The sequence below is a fragment of the Eptatretus burgeri genome, chromosome 5, assembly GCF_056783735.1.
Source record: "Eptatretus burgeri isolate ZD-2024b chromosome 5, Ebu_testis_v1, whole genome shotgun sequence".
Classification (NCBI taxonomy): Eukaryota; Metazoa; Chordata; class Myxini; order Myxiniformes; family Myxinidae; genus Eptatretus; species Eptatretus burgeri.
Genome location: NC_140965.1, coordinates 51,628,165 through 51,640,033, shown reverse-complemented (window position 1 = coordinate 51,640,033; position 11,869 = coordinate 51,628,165). Strand labels below are relative to the sequence as shown.

The 11,869-nt window shown below is 41.2% G+C and overlaps 1 long non-coding RNA gene across 1 annotated transcript in view; it reads right to left on the bottom strand.

Annotated features, from left to right (window-relative positions):
* Positions 1-2,029: 2,029 nt before the first annotated feature.
* LOC147026433 (uncharacterized) overlaps positions 2,030-11,869 on the bottom strand; it is a 31,056-nt gene continuing 21,216 nt past the window's right edge. The window contains exons 2-3 of the long non-coding RNA XR_015058340.1: positions 8,954-9,037; positions 2,030-2,708 (exon numbers count right to left, since the gene is read on the bottom strand). This is a non-coding gene — a long non-coding RNA (uncharacterized LOC147026433). The remainder of the gene's footprint in view (positions 2,709-8,953; positions 9,038-11,869) is intronic.

Genomic DNA, 11,869 nt, shown 5'->3' with positions numbered 1-11,869 from the left:
TATCAACTTAGCCTCACTGGCTGCCCTCTCGTACCACAATCCTGCCACATCCTCCTTCACCTTTTCCAGCTCTGCCCATATCACATCCAGTTTCCTGCCATGGTCCACCAGCCCAGCCTTCGCCTCTGCTTGTCCAGCCCCCAGCTTCTCCACTCCATCCTTCACCTCTGCCTGTCTTACCTCCATTTTTGCCTCCGTGCTAATCCTCATGCTCTACAAGTTTTCTTCTGCCATTGTCTGCCCCACAGCAACAACCCTCGTTTCATTGCTCATAGCCCTCATGTCATTGTTCAGCTTATCCTGCCTGTCCATCATTTGACTAAACATAGTTGCCAATTGGTCCATGTCAAAGTGACCCGCTTAGTATCAGCCACGTGATACTAAGTGCCACGTGCATATCTCATCCTATCAAAGCTGGTGTGTGTGTGTGTGTGTGTCAGGTATAACTTGAGTGCTTTTCGTTTGTTTGTTTGTCTGTGCACAGGATATCTCAAAAAGTTCTGGACGGATCCGGATGAAATTTTGTGAACAGGTTTGGCGTGTGACAAGGACGAGCGGGTTAGATTTTGGTGAAGATCCAGATCTGGATCTGACTACTAGAATTGTGATTCTTCACCGTTGAGAGAAAGGGCGAAACCGATATATAGCACGATATCTCAAAACTTTGGAGACTGATTCGGGTGAAATTTGGTAGGCAGGTTGGGTGTGCGACAAGGACGAATTGATTAGATTTTGTTGAAGATCCAGATCCAGATCCAGCTACTATAATTTTTAATTGATTCTTCACCATTAAGAGATCAAGCCAAAAACTATATATTGCATGCCATCTCAAAAAGTTGTTTACAGATTTGGACAAGACTTGGTGGACACATTGGGAGTATGACAAGGAACAGAACTGATTCAAATTTGATGAAGATCTGGATCCAAATTCGAGGATTTTTAAACTTTCTAACTGATTCGTCACCATTGAGAGATGGGGCCAAAAATTATATATAGCATGATATCTTAAAGTTGTGGACAAGTTATGATCAAACTAGGTAGATGAGTTAGTTTGGTGACAAAAACAATCTGATTCGATTTTGATGTAGGTACAGATCCGGATCCAGCCTATCAGTGGAATTTAATAACGTAAACTGTTCAGCCTGGCAGAGATATGCGCTCTACTGAGTGCAGTTCTGGTTTACTTTGAGATGCACCTGTTCGTACCTCGGGTTCAATCTCATCCCTGACACCAATGTGGTGGACCTCACTTGTCTCAGAAAACTCTGAGAACTCGGTTTCAGCCTGGAGGGTTTATAATACCTGTCTTTCGATGGCTTACGAGACATCTAAAAAGACCATGGACGCCATTTACAACACTAACCTCTGCCCAGATCATTGTGCGCAAGGTTGGTTTACTCTACCCGTGAGATGATTAAAGCAGGTGGGTGTCTATGTCTGCTGGTGGCTGTGCAATGGATGTTATTTGGCCAAGCAAACCAGCCTTATGTACCGCACACCATCATCTATCACAAGTTAATCAACCCCAGGTCAATGGCCCTCAGGCACGCTATGTCGCGATTAAAGCAGGACAGGATAAGTCAAGACGGTTTCAAGCTTGTATTCACAATGGCAGGCAAGCAAGTATTTCCCATTACCTCTAATGTGACATATACCCACCCTCGGAATTCTTAGCCAATCACTTAGCACTTTAATGGATTCAGACACCCAAAGAAGTGAAAGATTGGAGGAGGGGGTAAGAAGAGGTGGAGGTTTGGAAGGTAGTTGGGGTCTTTTATGCACCCGACACACCTAATTTGCCAATGCCAAATGGGCTGGCCTGATGGTCCTTGGATTCACTTCCTCACGCTCCCTGCTCTACTCCACTTGCGTTCCCATAGTTTAAACGCTTGATGGTACAGATGGCTGCACACGTTGGTCTGTGGCTGTTCATGAGGGGAGAACAGCTAGTGACGAGGTTAGGAGTGAAATATAGCTACACAATGAGGTGATGCAACCCGTTTGAAGCGAAGATGCATCGGGCCATGAGGTGAAAGGGTGCATGGGTATGCGGAGACGAGAGAGATGTGAAAGGTAATTGAAAGGTGCTGAGGAAGCGAGATGAAGCGAAGAAAAGGAAAGAGAAAGACAGAACGAGGTTCCAGAATAAGCGAGAAATAACAACGTGAACAAGAAAGATAATAAAATGAACCACGCTCACATGGCAAATAAAGCGACATACACCCCATTCTGGTAAAGTGAATATATTCAGCGGGATGTTGAAGTGTACGCACAGAGTCGCCTGTGTTGTATCACGTGATTGGGTTTTCGTGTATCATGACTCGGTCGCGAGGGGTGGCTGTGATGTACATCCGGAAGGGCAATAAAGCGGAGTTACTGCTATGCTCTCGCTCTCCATGTTCCGCTGCGCCTCGGACACCACACCACCCACGTGCACACACTCCGCTAATAAAAACGAACCTCCTTCTGTGCTGTCAGATATTTATAACACTTTTCTCCACCCCCAACCTCCCTGCAGCGTTCACCACCTGCTGCGCTTTCCACAACAACAGCTCGTCATTGGCCGACCCACGGAGCTTTTAGGAAAGGGGAGCTCCGACGTGCCAGTACCTTCTCGGCGGTTAATCGCTTTCTGCTGCGTGCGAGCGAGCTCGAATCTGGGTCTCTCGTGGACTGTCCATGTGTGGCATGTGAGAAGTGGCTCAAGTCTAGAATGCAAAGAGAAAAGAACATGCACTTAAACTAATGAACAGTTGACAACACATATCTGTCAACATAAATACAGCCTATTCTTAAGAGCTAAATAGAATACCATGACACATAACTAGCCTTACCCTGTGTTGGTGCCTCACAACTGTCACAATATGTATAATAGTGTGTGCGTGCGTGCGTGCGTGCGTGCGTGTATGTATATATATATATATGTACTGTATTATATACAGAATCCATGTTTTTGACGATTCATGAAAAATAAAGTTTTGGTTTTAAAAAATACTGCATATTTGCAGTATCCTCAAGTCTAAAGTCTGTCTTGTCCAATTACCCTTTCATGCCTTTACAATTTTGTTCATTTTCTGTCCAATCAATGGCAAGCAGTGGTACACGACGGGGCCTGACAAGATGGCACATAATCTTCATGTCCATTTGCAGAGATATTTTCTGAAATGAAAATGGAAATTCAGATTGGCCTGATTTGCCATGTTTTGTTTTGCACAAATTGGAAGGCAAAACTGACCGTTTTGTAAATGAATCTTGTCACACAAGTGGGACATGGCAAATAGATTGATCTCAAAAAAAGCATTGGAAACTTTGAAGGAATGACTCATTTAGTCAGGACATTCATGACAAACAGCAGTTGATGCAGTAAAAACGGCTTCAATAACAAAACAATAACTAGAGCAGAATCAATGGCGTGCCATCAAAAATCCCCGCACTTCCTACCTAAAGCAAAGTTGAAAGATGGGAAAAAGTTCCACCAGGAATGACCCAATATCAAATTTAGAGTTAAACATTATTTTCTAGTTTCGACCTCTGTGACCCTAAGTCCGCAACTATATACCCCACAGCACTTGGTGAATCTTAACTCCTCTTAACCCTACGCTTTTTGAAAAAAAATGGGGAGACGTAATCGGCTCTGTCCGTCTGTCTATTACGCTATCTCCCAAACGGTTTGGCAGGAATTCACCTAACTTGTAGTTATGGGGGACTTAGTGTCGCAAGGGTTAAAACAGGAAAAAAAATGAACTAAAAATTTTTATATTGGGTCAATCCTGGTGGAACTTTATGCCATCTTTCAACTTTGCTTTACAAGGGAAGCATCGGGATTTGCGATGGCATGCCATCGACTTCGCTGTAATTAGAGTTTCTTTAATTTGTAACTGATTTTATTGTTTGTAAGACTTCTTTGCATTGCTCAATTATCAAAAGCAAGATCATTTTTGGCGACTGTTGTGATTTATGATGCTGTTGTGGAAGTCGTGTAGAATAGCAAAGGCAATTTTACGTACTAACTGAAAACTTGCAGCAAGTCTTTCAATCTTTCAAAATGAAAAGTTTTTACCATTTATTTTTGTCAAGGGGCTTAAATTACCCTCTTTTATTTTGGGATCAATCTTTTGGCTGAAGTAAATTGGGTGTTTTCTACAAGATTGAGGCTCAAAAATATTTTTTTTTCTCGACGTGATTGAGGTTCATGGAATGGTATGCCTGGTGTTGGCTTAATAGCTTGAGTGGTGGGCTTGGGATTCTAGGGTCCTGAGTTAAAATCCTGCTCAGCTGTTGAATTAATACCAGGTGGATTTCACTCTGCCTGTCATCCTTCTGAGGTTGGCAAAATGAGTGCCAAATTGCTGGTATCCTGTGTTGGAGTGGCAACCTGTCCAGGATTGTGCCCAATAGCCAAGGAGACTGCTCAGGCAGCACCAATGCTCTGCACAGAGTATGGTCCTGATGGAGGGATGGATGGATGGATGGATGGGATGGATGGATGGAATGGTCTTACCTTTGCAGTTTTCCTCTCAGAGTGACACTTTTTTTTTTTTTAAGCTCATTTCTGGAATTTCTTTCCTTCCTCATTCAGCTCATATCATGCCATCTCACCATTGTGATATGTTCTCCATATATTAACATGTAAATTATTCATTCTGGAACTGTGGTGTTGTGCTTTCCTCATTTTCCATTTTATATTGCAGTGAATGTTTATTTAAATATTAAATTCTCTTCGTGGCATTAGCTGCAATACAATCTTATGGAAATGTAGGAGGCTGCAACTCTGCTAAGCTCATGCCAAATAGGCAGAGCTGATGAAATTGTTTCGCCAGCAGAGCCTTTTGAAATTTAAATATCCTGGCTGCTCCCAGAAATGTTTTGTGTACCACAGACAGGTTAATGTGTGGCATGCATTTCCTGTTGGTCAGGATACATGCAATCGATAATGTGGCACCATATGCCGCGTATATAAATGAATTCATTAATAATCGAAACGAGGCCCTTCCGACCTGATCAATGCATCATGGCATTAAACGACCTGAGTGCATGCGCACCATTTTGCTTCCTTCCTGGGTAGCTTCATAAGCGCACACTTGAGTCTACTATGTTAAAGACCAAGGATTTTAAAGTCAAAAGTAAAGGACAGTGGAGTCACCAACCATTGTTTTGGCATTGTTAGGAGCTCCTCAAAATCATGCACCACATAATTGTTTACCTGTGACCATGTCAACCTTGTTGGCTTAATATCGTGTTCAACGGCTTCTCTTGATAGAGCAGTAAAGCACAGTTCCTGCCCCATAACGGTCGGAGCTGCACGATCTGTGAGCAGTAATATCCATCTGCCACACAAGTACATAACCTTTGCCTCACTGCCCCACCAACCTTATTTTTTTATTTTTTATCTTGCCAAAACGAAGTTTTTGCAAGATATGTTAAGGCCCAGTCACACCTTGACGTTTTAGCCAGCTTATGCCGATTTTTGGAAAATTTGTCTAAAACGCTGGTACACGTCGAATACGTTATGGGTAAGTTTTGATAACATTGAGAGCACGCTGAAAAACACTGCACGCTGAAAAAAAAACACTGAAAAAAAAACAAACATTTTCCATGCTTGAAATTTGAAGACTTATGCCAGCGTATGACTCACACGTTCCACATAAAGCTGGCCATTAGTTGTAGGCACGTCACGCGATCGTTGACACACGTCGACACACGTTACTTGTGAGTTACTCATAAGTCGAAACACGTCGAGGTAATGTTTAGCGTACGCGAAACTTATTTCTAACCTATGAGTTACGTGTTTTACTCACGTTACGCGATCGGTGACACACAGACACACGTTACTTGTAAGGTGCTCAGAAGTCGAAACACATCAAGGTAATGGTTAGCGTCAGTGTTCCAGACTCCCTGGTTTTTTTTTTGGTTTTTTTTTTCTTCCTTCCTTCGGCATGATGGTGATTTTGACACTTCGATTTCTAGTGCGGTTATAATATAATTAATAGGCTGCCGCTCAACGATTTAAATCATAACCGCACTGTACACTGAACACCGTCATACCGAAGAAAAAAAAAACCGGGAGTCTGGAACACTGATGCTAACCATTACCTTGACATGTTTCGACTTATGAGTAACTTACAAGTAACGTGTGTCTGTGTGTCAACAATCGTATATCGTGCATACAACTTATTCCCATCGCATGCAGAGCGTGTGTCATACGATAAGTACGTCGTAAAATTTTCAACATGTTCAAAATTACAAGACGTACTCCACTTACTACGACGTATGATAGCGTATTTTAGCGTTCTATTCACGCATACCAAACTTACCCACACCGTATTCGACGTGCGCCAGCGTTTTAGACACATTTTTCAGAGGTCGGCATACGCTAGCAACATCGCCAAGGTGTGACTGCGAAGTTGACACTTCCATTTCTGCGGCGGTTATGATTTGAATCGTTGTGCGGCAGCCTTTTCATAACCTATGCCACGTCATCGTCGGCGATGCGTGCAGCGCGTTATGCATAAGTTAGACTTTCGTTGGGCATAGGTTGTGAAGGCCGACAACAGGTTCAGCATTCGTTGGTATAAGTTATCTATAACACAACGAAACATTCTGTGTCCATTACTAATACATTATGCATAAGACCAAGTCGTTATGAATACGTCCGAATCTTTAAAAAAAAACATCAAAAGTTCAACGTAAGCCAGCGTTTTACATACATTTTAATACGTTGCCATTGCTGGCTAAAACGTCAAGGTGTGACTGGGCCTTTTGTCAGCTTGTATGTTTTTTATTTTTTTTTTGTTTGTCTGTAATCACGTATAAAAAATTCTGCAGAGCACAGTTATCATTGGAAATTTTTGTAACTTCGCATATCAGAAGCCTATAGAGGTCCCTTTCAGTGCACAAAATTTTGAAGGTCAAGGTCAAGGTCACTTTGTCGCAAATCAGGGGAGTCGACGAAACCCTTATTTTTTGAGTAATTTTGATCGGATCGTCTTCAAACTTCATGGGAATATAGTTCATGGTCTGGCGCTCAGCTGATTAATTTTTGATGGCAATTGGCCTTGACCTTCATATGTTTTTTTTTTTTGGTCTGTAATCACGTATAAATCACTCTGCAGAGCACAGTTATCATTGGAAATTTTTGTAACTTCGCATTTCAGAGGCCTATAGAGGTCCCTTTCAGTGCATAAAATTTTGAAGGTCAAGGTCAAAGGTCAAGGTCACTTTGTCGCAAAACATGGGAGTCGACGAAACCCTTATTTTTTGAGTATATTTGATTGGATCGTCTTCAAACTTCATGGGAATGTAGTTCATGGTCTGGCGCTCAGCTGATTAATTTTTGGTGGCGATTGGCCTTGACCTTCATGGTTAGCGCCGAAGGTCAAACATATTTGACCCCAAGGTCAAATTTTCAAGTTTTAGGAACCATATCGTGTAGCACATCAAATTGAACATCTCAATGAGTGCTTTCTAGATATGTCAAGCTTGAGACATTATGTCGTCATTTGGTGACGTTATGAGGCAAACACATATTTTTCATGGTTACTCTGTTGAACGATTCTCATCAGAATCTCTCGTAGGCAGATATTCCTCAAGGAGTCGCTCCTGGTGGATAGCAGCTCTGTTCACCTCAGTGTGACCTGAAAGAAGTCACACGTAGTCACCTTTTGGCAAGATACGGGTCACCCTGCGGGTGACATTGGTTTGTTTTTATTTTTATTTTTTTGTTTGTTTGTCTGTAATCACGTAATCGATCACTCTGCAGAGCACAGTTATCATTGGAAATTTTTGTAACTTCGCATATCAGTGTCCTATAAAGGTCCCTTTCAGCGCATAAAATTGTCAAGGTCAAGGTCTAAGGTCAAAGTCACTTTGTCGCAAATCAGGGGAGTCGACGAAACCCTTATTTTTTGAGTAATTTTGATCGAATCGTCTTCAAACTTCATGGGAATATAGTTCATCGTCTGGCGCTCAGCTGATTAATTTTTGGTGGCGATCGGCCTTGACCTTCATGGTTAGCGCTGGAGGTCGAAAGTTTTTGACCCCCAAGGTCAAATTTTGAAATCTTAGATACCATATCGAGTAATACCTCATATGAAAGCGCTTGATAAGTGCTTTCCAGATCTGTCAAAAGTTTGACGCTATGACTTCATTTGATGACGTCTTGACGGAAAAAACGGATTTTTAATGAAAATTTTATTTCCTCAGTTCTCATCAAAATCTCTTGATATTTCATGTACAACGGTCCTGGAGATATACCATTAACCGTACAAAAATATAAAGGTCAAGCATCAATGTCGACGAAACCCTTATTTTTTGAGTAACTTTAATCGAATAAATAAGTCACTCATGTTCACATTTTGGCAAGATACTGGTCACCCTGGGGGTGACATTGGTTTTTATTTATTTATTGTCATGCCAAATGTGTGGGACCTGTGGTCATTGCCAAACAAATGGAAAGGACTCGCCATTGGGCTGCATTGCAATTCCGGGAATATTGTTACCTGCAGTTGTCATTCGTTGATGATGACCAGTAACCCTTTTGTATTTTCACACTTTTCATCCTTGACATCTTGGACGAAAACTGAAATTATGTACAAAAACTGTCATTTATCATATAAATTGTTCATCCCTTTATTTTGGGGGTATATTGGCCAGATCGCTGCCTTGATTGCTCCCGAAAAAAAAAAATCCCAACTTACATATGTGAAACAAAAACATGCCTACCGCTGATGTGCATATATAATACATCATGGTTATATAGCTCTGATAATTCAAATTGTGAAAATGAGATTTCCAAAGACATCTGAGGCTTACCAGAAAACCAACATGGTGGACGTATAATTTTCTCCTTGCAATTATTATGGATGGAATCAAGCCAGCTCTCCAGCCAATGGGTTTGAAGGTGTCATACACATGCAGCTTCATTATGATTTCAATATACCAGCCGAGTACCCACCCTGTTGGCGATCTTGTTCCAAGCATGCAACACGTTCTTCTTACGCAAGCCTTTATTTGGGCGGTGTATAGGCAAGTCGTAGCTCTGCATACACAAAAATAAATAACCAGGGTTATGTGCATGAAGCAAAAACATACCGACTGCTTATAATTCAAAACACCTTACGACACTGGAAAATGTTCAGACAGGAATACTGTGTTGAAATGGTGGAGACATGGTGAATATACCCACCCTGTGAATACTGTGTAAATACTGTGTTGTGAATACTGTGTTGAAATGGTGATATACCTCACAATTCAAGAGTTGTTCTCAATCCCTTCTATTTTTAAAAAGGCCCACTATTTTAAAAAAACATGTTCGATGAAAGATGTAGAATAAATGCAATAGGTGTGCTTTTGAAGTGGAAGCCATGCCAAACATTCATAAGTTGGCACCACAATGATCAAATTGTTGTTTTTTGGTCAGAACAAGTATGTGGTTACTTTAATTTGGCTCACATTTTTAAAAAAGGATATTTTAGTTTAAGGCCGCCACCAATCTCAACTACAAATTAAGACACATAATGTGATCATAATAATCACCATTATAAATATTCATTTGCATATCTAATTGTTGATATACTTAGTGTACATTGTACGAAAGTCTACATCCCTTTGTAAATGTAGGTACAATATCTGATTCAACTTTTTTTTTTTTCATAATTTCATATCAAATTGTTTGGACAAATGTACTTGGGTCCGTTGTACAAAGTGAACAGTGATTAGTTTTATAATTGCCAGGATGTAATAAAATGTAACAATGAGCATTGGCAGTTACTACAGGGCTGTGTATTAGGTTAAAGCCTAAATAAGATAGAGTTGTGCTTCATGCCTAACTTTGGAAATGATTTTGGTACACTTCTTTAAGCTTTACTAAACTGATTTATATGTTGTTAGATTCCACTTAAGTCATACTTCCTTACAATATCTTTATTTTTTCTATATGTTTGTTCGTAAAAAAATTATTTTTTTTAAAAAGTAGCTTTTGGGACTGCAGAATCATTAGAAATTGATGCATTTAAAAAAAAATTCGTTTAAAAGTATAAGGGATTGAGAACAACTCTTGAATTTTCTAGCACAATTTGCCTAAGTATGTGTCTTTAAGTGACAAAAATTTAAGAGCTGTGTAACTGTCAACATGGTGAACACTTCGGGTAAAACCAGGGTAAATTTCAGTGTCGTTGAGTCTGGAGCAAAGTTCAGACACCTATAGCACCCAAGATTTTGCTCCAAAAGGTTTCAGTTTTCTTGTGTAAATGATCCAGCCATGAGATTGTGTAAATCAGGCAACAAAATTCTTCATGATGAATAAACTGACTGTTGGCAGCAATTTGAAAACTCAAATTTTTTTGACTGCATGTTACAAATTTATCACTTCTTTTGATTTTACTTATCTTAAAAAGTATTTTAAGTGGAACATTTTTGATGTTAGATTCTGAAAGCATCACTAATAAACACTATTTGTGTGAATTTTCAGAAATCTGTTTGTAAAACTCTGGAATTTAGAGCCCTCCAAAAATGCTTCAGATACAAATCTGCAACTCGCGACTGCCAGAATTGAAACACCCCAAGGGTGTTTGTCGGGCCATATCTCGGACACTACTTGGAATTTTGAGCTATAACTTGGCAAACCTTCCTCATATATGTTAAGGGAGCTTTGAGAATTTTTTCAGGAAAATCTGAGGGGGTCACCGCAGAATTTCATTTTTTTGGCTGATTTGATACTGAGTGACCCAATATTTAGTAGAATCAAGCATATGATTTGTGGCAGATGGTGGACATGGACAGTCCAGAGCAAGTGTTCTTTGCAAGGTTTTCTTTATGATGGTAATTTGGTAGATATGCCAAGTTTCATCGACATCAGGTGCTGAATCTACTGGATGATGAATTGATTCAGTCTCAGTGACTGGGACATCACTGTGCAGGTCGCCATTAGCTTCGGATGATGAACCATCTGACAGCCCTGTGAAAGAATCATCCTCGAAGTGGTTGAAAATGGTTCCTGTTGAGAGCACGTCGACGAATACAAACTTATCTCTGTTCCACATGGAGTGTGTGTGCGTGTGTGTACGCGTGTACGTGTATGCGTGGGCATCCATTTTTGCACAAAACACCTCTTGACTTGGTGAAGCAGCAAGGCACAGATGCTATCTCACAACAGCCAAAACTGCACAGCCTGTGAGCAACAATGGTCATCTGCCACCATCACATTGTCTCTGCCCTGCTGCACACCAAATAGGAGGTAGGATTGTGGTCGGGAATAAACTTAACACCAGAAATGGCTCTTCTGACCTAATAACAGCAACGGCATAACATAAACTTCATGCTGCGCATGCACACTACATTGCCTCAAACAACGGATGGCTTCCATGAGCACACTCACGTGTATTCGAAACCGAGACTTACAGGTTACAAACAAAGGACAGTGGAGCCGCCGACCATGGTTTCACCATCCTTATGGGGAAGAGCTTCTGCTACATGCTGATCAGGGTCAACAAGCCCAGAACATGTGTTTGTGGATGTTCTCTCTCCGGATTGGACTGATATATAGTTGAGAATTAAATTATCTTCCCAGTATTGGCTGCAATGCAACCTCATAGGAAGTAGGGGGCTGTATCTCTGCTAAGCTCACGCGTAATCGGAGGGGCCTATGCAACTGTTTTGCCAGAACAGCCTTAGAAAAATATATATATATATGTATATATTGTTACGAATTCGCGCCCGCCGGCGTGCGATCGGCTACGTAACTCAAATGGCGGCCGCTTCGCCCACCGAAACGGACAATTCAGTCGTGACCCTCTCGGAACAAGACCGGGAGCTAGTCACGGGTGGGGGTTTAACCTCACCACAACTCAGTCCGCATTCTACCCGCGCGAAA